Here is a 15,503-nt window from a genome sequence, read left to right as displayed (position 1 = left end):
TTTTCCACAATTTTCCCCTAGCGCTACAATGTTAGTTGTTATGGTGTCAACTTCTCTTTCCAAGATGGATTCTTCATACCCACATGCTCTAAATTTGCTTTTCATCTCTTTCGCCTATTCAGCAAATGTTGCATCATCGGAGCAATTCCGAGACGTTTAAATTGCCCCTTTGGAATCGAGCTGAGCCAATTTTTGTGGTGGAAACTAGATGATGGGATGTAGGTCCCAGAGTCTGTGGGTTTACAGAAGTTCTTATATTTAAGGGAGCCTTCCTCCACATATACTGTAATGTCTAGGAAGTTTATGCTCTCTTCCGAAATTTCAAATGACAATTTAATATTGCAGTTGTTGTCATTCAAATATTTACAAAAGGAGTCCAAAGTCTCCCTGTTACCCTCCCAAACAAAAAAAATATCATCTATATATCTCGCGTTGGACACCAGACTCGCCCCAAACGGGTTATTAGCCCAGATGGTATTAAGCTCCCATGCCCCCATAAATAGGTTGGCATAGCTTGGGGCAAATCTGGTGCCCATCGCGGTCCCTGTACGCTGAATATAAAAGTTGTCATTAAACAAGAAGAAATTGTTTTTTAAAATAAATAATATGCCCTCCAGAATGAAATCTTGGAGATCCTGTGGTTTGTCAGACATAGCCAGAAATTGTCCTGAACTCTGAACATCAATCTCATGTTGGATGATGGTGTACAGAGAACTTACGTCTGCAGTGACCAGTAGGTATTTCTTTTTCCATGTAATGGAACCGATAAGTTTTAAAAATCACCCGTCCCCTTTAAGTGTGATCTATTTAGGGACACCAGGGGCTGGAGGTGGTAGTCTATATACATGGATAAATCTACCCCGGAGATAATAGGTCTCCCGGGGTGGTCTATTAAGCTTTTGTGCACCTTGGGTAGTATGTATATAAAGGGAGTAGTAGGTTTTTCATTAAAAATAAATTTATATTCTCCCAGAGAAATTATGTTTTTGCCCAGGGCTGTTTTTAAGAAAGCTTCCAATTTTTGAAGGGTATTTTGAGTGGGGTCCCCTCTTAGTTTTTTATATGTGGATGCATCCCCTAGTTGCCGCATCACTTCGGCCTCATATTTAGCCACATCCATAATTACAATCCCCCCCCTTTATCTGCAGGTTTTACTAGGATTTCTTTATTCTCCTTAAGATCTTTAATGGCAGTTTTTTCTTTTAGGGTCAGATTGGATGACTTCTTATCTATTTTAATAGATTTTATATCTTCAAAGACAAGGGTGGAAAATGTTTCCAAAAAGGGGCCCTTACAATGTTGGGGGTAGAAAATGGATTTGGGTTTAAACAAAGTGCTGCCCTCTTCCTTATTTTTCTCTTCCTCTGTACGGTCTTGTCTTTCAAAGAATTTTTTTAGAGTTAATTTTCTTGTGAACCTCTGTAGGTCTATATAAAGCTCAAAGTTGTTTATATGATTCGTAGGAGCATATTTGAGACCTTTCTGTAGTAGGTTCTCCTCTTCTTGAGATAACACATGGGAACATAAATTGAAAATTTCTGTAGTCATTTTTATGGGGTTCTCCTTCTGTGACTTATTTTCACCCTTTCGGTGTATACCAAATATTAGAGACAGTCTGGTAAAAAGTAGTTTTTCATCCAAACCCCCAATATCCAAAATCACCTCTAGGGGCTTCTTCAGGTGCGGCAGCTGCATCGGATGCAAAAATGTTAAAAGCAATGGTACCAGTAAAATTACTGAATATACCATCAATAGCCACAAGATGGTGATTAAAGATTTCATCACCTGCAACACAAAAAATGTGGTATATACTATCGAATGCAGCTGCAAAAAAATTATATTGGTAGAACAAATAGGCCTCAAAAAACTAGATTGGGGGAACATTTGAGAAACGTAAAAAATGGTATGGAAACGCATTCTTTGTCTTCTCATTTTAAAGGTGTACATAAATGTTCAAAAAAAATAAATGGTACTTGTTTCCTAGCACGGCCACCACGATTTCTATCATGGTGGTCGTGTTGGAAAAAATCGCATCGGGTGCATACCAAAACGCACACGATGCGACCGTCGCGATGTACCCGATTTCTCCATAGGCTTCAATGTTAAAATAATTTAACATTGAAGCCTATGGAGAAATCGGGTCCATCGCGTCTCCATAGGCTTCAATGTTAAATTATTTTAACATTGAAACTGAGTACATTTAACATAGAAAAAAAAGGTAAATGGCCCAATATGGGCCATTTCTCATTGGCTATGGCCCCGGCATGTGTGTAAAAAATAATGGCCCCCCATTGTGGCCGCCACCCCCACGATTGATGCGAACCCAAAGCGTGGCGAGCGCAGCGAGGCCACGAGGGGCGGCGGTGCGCGTCCTCCGACCTTTTCATTCCCCTACTATCCACGTCGGCGTGGAGTTGAGAATATATAGTGTGGCGAGCGCAGCGAGCCACCGAGCCCGAAGCGTGGCGAGTGCAGCGAGCCCCACGAGGGGACGCGGATACCTGTGAAGCCCGCAAGGGACGCCCCTCGTGGGTTTGACAGGTATCCACGTCCCCTCGCGGGGCTCGCTGCGCTCACCACACTTCGGGCTCGGTGGCTCGCTACGCTCGCCACACTATATATTCTCAACTCCACGCTGATGTGGATAGTAGGGGAATGAAATGGTCGTAGGTCGTAGTACACACATATGACGGAGCCAAACCCAATGAGAAATGGCCCATATTGGGCCATTTCCCATTTTTACCTATGTTAAATGCACTCATTTTCAATGTTAAAATATTTTAACATTGAAGCCTATGGACAAATCGGGTCCATCGCATAGGCTTCAATGTTAAAATATTTTAACATTGAAGCCTATGGAGAAATCGGGGGCATCACGTCGGACGCGCATAGGCTTCAATGTTAAAATATTTTAACATTGAAGCCTATGGGGAAATCTTGGGCATCGCGGGCATCGTGTGCCTTAAAGTTAAGGCACACGATGCCCGCGATTGTGGCCGTGCTAGGAAACAAGTACCAAAGAAATTGTATCTTTCTATGGCCTTAGAATTGCTAGAGGAAATATCAGACAAAAAGATGAGATCACTCCATTAGCCAAACTGGAGATGAATCTCATATTCAATTGCGGCACACTTATTCCAGGAGGCCTTAATAGTGACTTTGAGTTAAAGTGGTTCCTCTAAAGGTTGGGAACACTCCAGGTCACTCTAAATCATCTAATAAGAGAGGCCTTCCTCTCTAATCTGTGTCGCAAGCTGAATTAAAAAATATTCCTTTTCAAAAAATGTTCCCTTTAAAAAATATTCCCTGCAAGAGATAGAGGTTGAGAAATGACCACTCCATACAGTCTAAAGGAACATATGTATAGATCCCTTTAAGGGAATTATTCTTGAGAAACATCTTGCCGCTTTATATACAACTACTTATGCTGTAGGAGTGTATTTAAAATGTATTCTATGCAGAACATTTATATAAAGTTGGATTATTTGGTTTAAATGAAAAATGTGTGCAGTTCCCTTTAAGGGAAGTATTCTTGAAATATCCCCTTTTTAAATACCATTTAAAACCTAGGATGTATATAGTACAAACTGTCTGTTTAGTATATGCATATCGTGCACTGTGTAATTTGCCTCTATTATGCTCCATAGGGACGCGCTGCCATGACAACGGAACGAGCACTTGAGATATTTCCGCATTGTGGGTTCCAACTGAACTGAAAGCCGGAAGACGCAGTCCTCTATGTGACCCCGCCAGGCTTCCGTAGTTGCGGTCCAGCAACCGGTAGAGGCGTGTGGCCAGGACAGGATGTTGTCTTCCGGACTGAAGAGATCCTATTATGTGTAATATTACAGAGATTGCGGTGATCGGGACGAATCGGAGCATAGCCAAAGAGGCACCTTCCTGGACACTCCCTAGGAATATATAAATTGTATACAAATCCTCTATATATAAGGTTTTTGCGGGGCATGGATTCCTTCACCGGAAGTGTACACCCGGTTGTCATGGCAACCGTCCGGAGTATAGGAATAAGATTGTAATTCTATGCTTAAAACTTTGCTGTTTGCACAATATATGCACTTTGGAATAATTGTGAACGGTGTTGTGACATTTAATGTATGTTTTGAACTTGTGTTAATGTTTTTGAAATGGTGATCGCATCATTTCCTGCCCAGAGATGATTGGCTGCTCAGGGTATAAAAGAAGGGCCTCTCACCCTCCACCAGCATGTCTTGATAAAGGTGTTCTACACCGAAACGCGTCGACAGCCAGTGTGGAGAGTGAGCAGCAATCACATTTATCCTATCCAACATTGGATGTACGTATAAACTTGGAAGATTTTTAATTTTAATTTTTTTTGCATGTTTGTTTTATTTTTGGTCTTAATTTTTAACCTTGTGGATGACCATTGTGGGTCTTGCTTTTGGAACTTGTAACATCTTATCATCATGGTGATGAAGGATTTTTAAAGTGGAAAATAAATGTTTTTTTTTACGAAGGAAATATTGAGCATTTCTCTGCCTTAAATTACTGAAAAAAAAAAGAATTCCCCCTCTTTGGGTAAAAACCCTGAAACATCATTTCCTTTTCGCCCTATACATACCGTGTATATGTCTGGATGAGGATACCTCAGTACAATACCAGCAGCACAGGGCAAAAAGAAAACGCTACAGTAGTACAAACACCTATTCAATCGTAAGTCGGGGTACGCCGATACGATCTACATTCAGATTATTCCATCCACATGGGGTACAGAGATTCTTTGATCTGGTGAAGGATATCTATTCACAATTCATGAGCACTAAAAGATACCTTTATGCACAATCTGAAAACACCTTCTAGTGTGAGTCCTGGTACGGATATACACTGTTTTCACCATAATCATTGGTATAATAAATATTTCACAGCCTAATAGATCTCCTAATGAGATATAGAATTTGGTGACGAGACTACACATTGTTTTTTTCTTTTTTAATATTCATACACATGGGACGGAGAGAATCATAATCACCATGAATATTTGAAAAGAAAGGCAAAGAACCTGCTACGGGCTTATACCATCTTAGTTTTACCGTGAGTGGGGTACGCCTACTATTTTTCACTTCACCTGTGTATATATTTGATGCACTAATATTGGAAAAGAAACCTTTATATGTGTGCCTCTCTCTTGTTATAAGTGAGTGAGATGCGCCTACAAAACTCTTCTCCTGTCACAAAAATACACATAGTATTATTTCAACAGAGCTACACATTGTTGTTCAATTTTTATTTTTGTATGGTACACATAATACCGGGAGCCAAGAGGGAGAACATAGAAGAATTAAAACTAACGGAACAAGTACCCGCTACGTGCACGTACAGTGCCATCCACACTGTGAGTTGGGTACGCCCGTTTATGCTCTCCCACTTTACTGCAAAAAGTAAAAAGCTCTTGACCCAGTTCATACCTAATTGATGGTTTTTCTTTTTCTTGATTTGCCCCGAGATCCATCGAATAATGGTCAGGAAGATTGAATGGAATATTGACTGCTATAAAAACATGTGGACAGTTTTTGCGCCTCATACAGTTTGGAAAATCCATCTTTTGTATTTCTGTGTTATTGTTTTAGTTATTTGGTGAAAACTAGGGACGAGTACGTACTAGAGGCAGCAGTGCGCCAAAGAGAGGTCATATCCTACAACTTGTTTTTGTACACATACAGTCCAGTCTATTTCACCAATCAGACTCTACACACAAAGGTGGGGATAAAACAGTAGGTGACACAATGCATCAAAGGTAACAGTCTAGATAAATGCACGTGATTATGGCGGTACAGACTGGAGAGAACTGGTGGATACTTGGCAATGGAGGTGACAATAGGTTATCTATGTTTAATGAACAATCAATGGAAAATGATGAACTGAAGAATTGATGTTGAGCGAACAATTATGAAGAAGAACTGAAGTACCAATATCTGACAGACAACAGATGATGACTATAATGGGGCATCGATGTAGAATGAGCTATATATGATGAAGAACTAATAAATGATGTTGGACAAAAAAAAGACGATGAGTATTATAGGTAATCAATGTTGGACAAACAATGGCTAAAGAAGAGCTGAAGAATAAATGTTGGATGAACAATCGATGGTAAAGACAATAAAGAAATGATGTTGGATGAACTATTGATGATGAGCATCTGAAGAATCGATGTAGGGGAAACAATCGATGAGGAAGAGCTGAAGAATTGATGTTGGATGAACTATTGATGATGAAAAGAAGATCTGAAGAATCAATATTTGAAGAACAATCAATGGTGAAGCTCTGAAGATTCAACTGGAGTTGAAAAAAGACATACAGTAATGCTGGAGCATTAGGTCAGGCAGCACCTTGCTGGAAATAGGTGCAGGTCTCTTTAGGATAGCTAACAAAGGAGCTGGAATCTCCAAGAGTAGCAGAGCACATCCAACTGGTGAAGAGAAAAATGAAGCACTGATGATTTGCAGGAGATTTCTGAGCATACTTATTGCTGCAGGTAGAAGGGGATAAGTTGCGCAATTATGCTGGAAGCAGACTAGAGAAGATTGGATGGGAAAGCTCAGGTGATGATGGCCATTCCCAGGTCAGATTGTGGAGGGAAAGTACAGTATGTTTGTTTGCAGGATGGCTTCTGCCTACTGCAATGGCAGTGGGCTGCTGTAATACTAGTGGCTCTGGCAGAACAGAAGAGATGTCCTGAGCGATCAGCATGTTAGCAGCATTGTGAAGACTGGATGCACATGGAGATGCTGTATGGTGAATGGCACGTAAACAGTGCTCATAGAATCCAGGCCTAGAACGCTGAGACTTTTCAGATCGTGGCAGCGACCTTTTGTCAATGTCAAAATCTTGTCAATGTTAAACTTACGTACATGTTGACCTTTTAGTTTTGACCTATTGAGTGCCTACCTGTACATCGCTGACCTATTATCCAGATCTCTCATCTGGAAAAGACAGTGAAAATTAGTCAAATGTTTTCTCTGCTTCAAGGGTATTACCATATTATCTTTCGCAGACTTGATTGCTTCATATACAATATTTTTGCCTTCTTTATTGTTTGCTACCTACTAATCAGGATATCTCTATTTAATTTGGAAAAAAACACAGTTGTAATAACAAATACAAAACAATTAATTTTCTGTTCACTATGGAAATATCCAATAGCCTGTTTTTAGTTGTTATAATGATATTCATTCTAATTCTTGAGTTCATCAGTGGAGAATCTTGAGTTGAGATATGCTAACTACAAAGCCGAGAGAAACTAGAGATGGCAGTCCTAAAGAAAATCTTTGATTTTCATATATAGGTTCAGAGATGCTGAATGGCAGTTTTGTAAATCATAGAGGGAGTAATAATATTCATAAAATAATTGCCAATTAATTGGGAATTATAAAGAAGGTTATAAGTTTTATCCTTTATGGAGATTACATTATCTCAGATATTTTTCATCTTTGCCACTAATGATTGTGTAGAAACCTTTGGTGGAGTTTCATCATTATTGTTCTCCCATGTGGTAGTGTTTTGATTATCTCAGGAAGAGCTCTATCAAACTTCAGAATCACAAAGCAATTTGTATCCCTTTTTCTTTGCAAATAAATGTCTGTCATTAAGATGCCATTAGAAGCTGAGGGGAACTCATGTCAAGATCTGTGAGTACTGGTTTAATTGGGTTGAGTTTCGGTCTATCAGAACCAAGTCAGTGCAAGAACCATAATAATGTGCTCAAAAAGTGCACAAATGCTATAAATAAAGAGTTGTAAAGATTGGGAAGCTTTAATAGAGAGAACAGTTTAGATCAGGGGTTCAAAAAATGTGTGACATGGCACCCTTAGATGCCTGGGACACATACAGAGGTGCCTTGAGTTGGTTATCCAGAAGCAATTCAATGTATGGTCAATGTAACAAGCAAAGCCAGTGCTTGTGACTTCCAAACATAACATATATGGACAAACAGAAAGAAATATGGTCTCTTACCACGTGAGGATTACACATACATTTTTTTAAATTATTTTCTTTTTTTTTTTCTAAATTTCTCAAAAGGGAAATGTTTTGCCTAGGAATGCCCTGAAAACATTTTGATGCTCAAGGGCACTGTGATTCAAAAATAATGTGAAAATCAAAGGCTTAGATGACAAAACTGGGGCAGTGGGTACCTTGTTATATTTGTATCTTAACCAGTTTTGAGATATTGTAGCATTTATTTTTGGGTTGCACTTTGGACATTAGCAATAATTTAGCAAAAAATATAGTTATAGAAGGCTCTCTCCTTCATTGGCCATGACATACTGTAATGCTAATTTAATGACCATCTAAAAAAATCAAACCTTTAAGAATGACATAACTAAGTTATGATTTATAGTGGCCAGCTCCTATGAATCTCAGCCAAATGGAAAACCAAATTTAGGTATAAGGTAGAAGTGCATACATGGAAGGCAGTGCTGGATTAACCTTCAAGCAAAATAAGTGGTATGTGGTCACTCTCTCTGCACATTTTACATCTACCCCCCCTGCAGTGCACATGGTTTTGTCCATCCAAGAAGGATTTTGTCAGAAAGAGTGAACTAGAATAAGGCCCATATAGTAGGAATTTAATAGTGTGCCGAGTGCAGCGATGCAACATGACCAAAGCTTGGCAAGTGCAGCAATTGTGGAGCAATGTAAATGTATTCAGTGGAGTGATGGATCTCGCTTCTATGGCAGTCCGACGTGTGAGTCTAGGTTTGGCGGATGCCAGTAGAACATTACCTGCCTGGCTGTATAATGCCAACTGTAAAGTTTGGTGGAGGAGGGATAATGGTATGGGCCTGTTTTTCAAAGTTTGGGCTAGTCCTAACTCCAGTAAAGGGCAATCTAAAGCCAGGCATTCAGTAGAAAATTAACTTCATGAATAATATCGTCAACAATTTGCCTTGAACTCCTGGGGGAATAGTATAGTGCATAGACACTGAACAATATTGAGTATACACAATAAGCTATAATAAAAATGTTTTGGCTCAGAAAAGCCAAGCGGAGCTATATCATTTGTAATATTGCTTAGTTTGTATGGGGATTTAATGCTTCAGCATAGCAAAATGTTTTTAACAATGCTTAATCCCAACTTTTTGGCAACAGGGGGAGGACATTTTCTATTCCAATCTGACTGTGCCCTAGCACACAAAGCAAGGACTATAAATACATGGTTTGTTGAGTTTGGTGTGGAATAACTTGTCTGACCCACACAGAACTTTAACCCCAATCCCACTGAGCACATTTTAGATATACTGGAATGGATATTCTGAGCCAGGCCTTCTCGTTCATCACAAGTGCCTTACCACATAAATGCACTACAGAATGAATAGACACAACTTCCCAGAGAAAACTCCAAAGTCTTGTGAAAAGCATTCCAAGAAGAGTGAAAGTTGATATATCTGCAAACATGGGATTAAAGTATACGTATTGGAATCCAATGTAATACAGTCCCTGATGGTGTAATGGTCAGGCATCTGAAAATTTTTGTCCATAAAGTGTACACATACAATACATAATCCTAGACAGCAATCTTATATACGCAACAGCTCAAAGCCGGAATTACATCACAAAAATCCGGGAGAAAACCAGCATCTGCTATAGAAATTTCAATAACAGGCGGCACAGGAAGGATCAAAAGCCTGCCGCACGATAGTAACTCCTGCATAGACAGCTCCTGCATGGACTGCCCCTCACATAGAAATCTACTTGTCTACACTGCTGGAAGCCGGGGCCACGGCTGCAGCAGAGGAGAACAGAGCTTTCCAATGACATCTATGCCATTATTCATACGGAGAGGATGGTGAGGACGGGAGTGGAGGCACAAACTTTTTCCTGCCTTTCCCACCCCGTTTAACCCCTTGTGTATATTTTAACCCCGAGTTGCTGGATTATATGTATTTTAGTTTTTTTAAATGAACATTGTCTTTTTATCATTTTTTTGCTTTTTTAAAATAAAACACAAAATATTTTTATACAAAGACTAGTGATTCATACATCAGACCTAAGCGCCTGTTCTTTAACCGTCCACACCCCACTTTTGCCCTACGATTGTTTTCTGGATGATTGAACCAGAGGGAGGAAAAGAATAGGCAGCCGGGAAAGGCGCACGTGGACTCAGTCACACAATACATAGTATACTAAGAGCAATCTTATATAGTTTCAAATTTTGTTACATGATCATCTATTTTAAATCACACTTCTCTTAGCAGTCATACTTAGGATTAAAACCCATTGTCTGTCACACTGAACACAGACACCTTATGGATAGAGCTATTTGCTTATTCATAGCAAGACTGCAGATTCAAACTGTATGAAGCTACTCATTATTGTTAGTTCAAAAGCATTGCAACTAGGCGGATCTATGTAATGTGTCACACATCCAATATTCTGCTGCCACAAACACTACAGATCTGCTCAGTCACCATGTTGATTATTTCTCTGGCAATTACAAGTAACTTCATATAGCTAGACTTCTCATGCTTCCACCAGTAAGGTGTTTGCTTCTAGTGTAATACTGTATGTCATGGGTTTTAATCAATGTTATGCCACGTGCAAAATCTATGTCAATCTACATGTAATAAATTGGGTGTGACATCTAAGGTGCAGGGACTATGGATCTTATTCTGGTTCACTCTTAGAAGCAAATTCCTTCTCAAATGGACAAAACCATGTGCACTGCAGGTGGGGCATATATAACATGTGCAGAGAGAGTTAGATTTGGGTGGGGTTTTTCTTCAAAGTGAGATCTATATTGCAGTGTATAAATAAAGGAGTCAGTTTTTTCCCTGCACAGAAACAAAATAACTCACCCAAATCTAATTCTATCTGCACAAGTTATATCTTCCCCACCTGCAGTGCATATGGTTTTGTCCATTTGAGAAGGAATTTGCCTCTAAGAGTGAACCAGAATAAGACCCTATAGGAGGAGTTGTCCACAGAAGGTATAGCAGCAGCTATAAATGAATTGATGAAAACAGCTATTTGAATTGTGTCACTGGAGAGACACTAAAAAAGGAATGCCATCTTTAGAGAAGGAGCCTGGTGGCAGCAGACTTCACTGCCTCCCACACTTCCACCTCTGTCTGTGTGAAATGGGCAATTAGTCATTATGAAATGGCAAATCAGCCCAACATTGCTCCAGTGTGTACCATGTTTTTATTTACCACCAAGTCCACAACATCAGGAGTATATGGAGTCTAAAACTGGTCAGCAGTATATGATGAGAATAGAATGGGTCACTAAACTTCATGTTAGCACTCATAGTAGTAGAATAATCAAGAAGCAGACCACACAAGGAAGGGAATCAGTTATTTGCTTTTCCACATAGAGTTGGATACTCAAGGATGCACTGTCCATTCAAAATAAATCCATAGAACATAGTGTGATACATGGTACAATCTGTTATATCTGGAAGAAGGATGTGTCCATGTGTCCATGTCTGAAAGCAACTCTTAGTATCACATTGCTATCATGTATATTAGAAAGTGATTGGTAACTTAATGGGTTTACGATAACTGTAAAGCCACTGCCCTCATAGATGGTTTTAGTCACCTCACTGATGTAGCACCTAAGATGGAACTTTGCATTTACATTTTACATAAATTATGCATCATGTGCATTTATTTTGACTTGCAAACATTTCACGTGTGAAAAATCTCGTTCACTTGCTTTTTTATTCATAGAAAAATATTGTGCATCTGGAAATTCACAGTAGGTTCTCTGTTACTGAGACAAATATCCGTAAACAGTTGAACTTTCTCACATTTAAACTTCAAGGGAATATTCCATATGTTGCTGTGCCAGGAATTGACAATTAGAAGAAGCGTGATCTGAATAATTGTGTGGAAACAATGAAGTCAAAGCTTTTTATGAGATGCATTTGAGATGAGATATTTAACATAAAGACACCATCCAACATGTAACTTTGGGTAAAATATAGGAAATTAATCTGAAATTATATGAGATATGAAAGAATCATTTAAACTACTCTACAGTATATATCATTTTGATAAAAAAAAAATAGAAGTATTTAAAGGCAATTATAATGCACTGGAGAAAAGAAAGTGGTAAACGTACAATCATTCTAACCTTTCACCGATGGTATCAATTATAATTAAAAGTACACAAATGATGTTCCACAGAAATATGTACATACCAGTTTAATACAATAATGTTATACACACTAAGTAAATTCAAATATTTGTAACATTGATTTCTCAATATTAGAGCAATGCACCTCAAGGGTCTCTTTATTATACTAGAAATGCAACAATCATATGGCAGATTCAGACTTGTACTGTACGCTACACACAATGGCCCTTATTCAGATCTGATTGCAGTACAAATTTGTTCTCAAAATGGTCAAAACCATGTGCACTGCAGGTGGGGCAGATGTAACATGTATAGAGAGAGTTTGATTTGTGTGAGTTATTTTGTTTCTATGCAGGGTAAATACTGGTTGCATTATTTTTACATTGCAATTTACCATATATACTAGAGTATAAGTCGACCTAAATATAAGCCGAGGCACCTATTTTTACCACAAAAACTGGGAAAACGTATTGACTCAAGTATAAGCCTAGGGAGGAAAATGCAGAAGCTACTGGAAAATTTTACTGTATAATAATACAAGGTCACCACAGGCTGCTCCCCCTGCATAATAACAGGACACCACAGGCAGCTTCCCCTACATAATAGCAGGACACCACAGGCTGCCCCCCCTGCATAGGACACCACAGACTGCTCCCCCTGCATAGGACACCACAGACTGCTCCCCCTGCATAGGACACCACAGGCTTTTACTGATCTCTTGCATCCCCTGTAATTCTGCTGCCACTGAACTACTCCAGGGAGGTACGGAAGGTGCTGTACCACTGTCTGGCTTCACAGGGGTGGGAGGTGTTGCACGGCTGCCGCTATCCTCCTGGTGTGTCCGCCGCTGCCCTGCTCCACGGTGGAGGTAAACTTCTCAAGGGTGGTAGGGGGTTGCTGCTGACTGGCTCCATGGAGGGATGGGGAGTGGGGTGCATGGCCGCTGCTGACTTTCTTCTGCAGCCAGCAATGCCCTGCTGCTCTGCAATGGCCAGGCCTCCTGCACCATACATGTCCTCAGTGCAGGAGGCCGGTGGCCATGTTCCCGTAGACGTGGCCATCTTCCCTAAGCCACGGCTACATCATTAAAGCCACTGACTCAAGTATAAGCTGAACTGGGCTTTTTCAGCAAATAAAAAGGGCTGGAAAACTCGGCTTATACTCGAGTATATACGGTAGGTTTCCGTTTCAACACAAACCACCCAAATTTAACTCTGTACATGTTTCATCTGCCCCACCTGCAGTAGACATGGTTTTGCCCATTTTGAGAACAAATTTGTACTGCGATCAGATCTGAATAAGGGCCAATGCTTGAGCGATTATTGGCAATAGCAATCTGTCAACCAGCACATGCATGAAAGATCCTTGGAGATGTTGCTCGCAGCAAGGGTTTAATTGCCAAGTAATTGACAGTCAGAAAATATTTAATTGGGGTTAACGGCAAAAATGCAGGCGTTTCATTATCATATTCAAATTGTGTCAAAGCATACAACTGCGATCCTATATGCGGAAACATGTGCAACCATAGGGTTACCCATATGGTCGATCATTAAAGTATGACCAATGATGTGTCCACACAGATACTGATATTTGTCAGGCCGCTGATGGATGTTCAACCCATTTCCAGGTAGCAGCAACATTAGCATATTTTGTATGCCAGATCACAACTGTGAATGCATTAGTGTAGATCTCTGAATCAGGCCCCTACACTCATAGTAATATCCATTAGTCAGATAAAGGGGAAAATAATGAAGTAAAGCAAAACAAAACACATTATACAAAACAATGCATGAAGTAAGGTTTGACAAATTTAGATAGCCACATTGCGGGGACCATTATGAACAGAAAACATTGCATCCAGAATTTTCAGATTTTAATTACTTCCATATGAGAGAATTTACTGTACACAAAAAGCATTTAAGTTAAAAGCTTTTTAAAACCATTTTAAGTAATATATCTATAGTGTTTCCATCTGACAATGCTAATTCACAGGGCTCTGGTAGATTTGGGTTAAAAGTCAGTCCAAAATTAGAATATTTTCAATAATGGTAAATTTGAAACAAGATTTTAAAACCTTCTGTTAGTGCTACTTATGCCGTTTTATCCAGCCAGTTGGTTGTAATGATGCTGATTTACATTTAATGGCAACAGCTAATTTAATACTTGGGGTGACCTGCATGCATGCATGCACACAGGGCTGCAATCAGAAATTGTGGGGCCCGGGACTGACAAAATAGGCAGGACATTGCTTCCCTTTCCCAACACATGGAATGAGTGATGAGACCTGTTTGCTTCATGGGAAAAGTGAACTTTGTTTATTGCAAAATATACTTTATAAACTTTAGTCCTGGGCCCCCTTTCTGTCTGGACCAGGACTGGAGTCCTCTCAGTGCCCCCCCCCCCCCCCTTGATGTTTGCCCTGCATGCACACCCTAACTCTTACAGTGGTTACCTCCCACATGATGATCGACATGCATTTAGGTCAACAAGACTTAAAGTCGACATACAGGAAGGTCGACATGACTTAAGGTCGGCATGGGTTAGGTCGGCAGGGTCATTAGGTCGACATGAGTAATTAAACAGAACTAAATAGTGAGCCGAGCGTAGTGAGGCACCGTGCCTGAAACATGGTGAGTGCAGCGAGCCATGTGAGGAGACAAGGTGCTACATTTCGGTGTCCATGTGGACACGACATGTGCCGACAGGCAGTATTTCATGCCCTACCATCCACAAGGGCGTGGTGGGAGAATAAAATAGTGTGCTGAATGTAGCGAGGCACCGTGTTCAAAGCAGTAGATTAAAAGGGAGGACCCACTGGAGGCACACAGTAACATCTAAGCTGTGCGGTGCAGGGCCCCACTTAACCCACTGGTCAAACAGCACTGCACACTATAAAGAACACCGCTGCCTGTCATTAGTGCATTTAGTGCATGATAACATGAATAAAAACCATGCTGCATACTAACAAGCAGCCACCATATTTGTCAACTTTTGAAAAAGGAATGGAGGTTAAAATAATCCTGTTAGCACATTGCATGTGATGTTTCCGAATCTGTCAAAGATTCTGAAGATTTATTTACTTATTTATTAACAGTTTCTTATATACAGTGATAAAACTAAAGTTGGTAATAGAAGCCAAATATAGAGGTAGAAAGGCCCTTGCTCGCAAGCTTACATTCTATAGGGAAATAGGCATTGATTTACAAGTATAGGTGTTACCTTTTGGATAATGGTCCAAGAGCCTGGAGCTGGTTTCTTAAATACGGGGGGACTCCATCACTTCCCCCCCCTGTATTAGTGAAATCAGGACCGTCTCAAAGAGCCAGGTGCTTATCATGTTGGGGAGGAGGGGGTACGCCATTTTTTTGATCATGGACAAACGTGCA

This window comes from Crinia signifera, chromosome 8, assembly GCF_055691185.1.
Source record: "Crinia signifera chromosome 8, ASM5569118v1, whole genome shotgun sequence".
NCBI classification, from domain to species: domain Eukaryota; kingdom Metazoa; phylum Chordata; class Amphibia; order Anura; family Myobatrachidae; genus Crinia; species Crinia signifera.
This window is presented reverse-complemented; position numbering follows the sequence as displayed.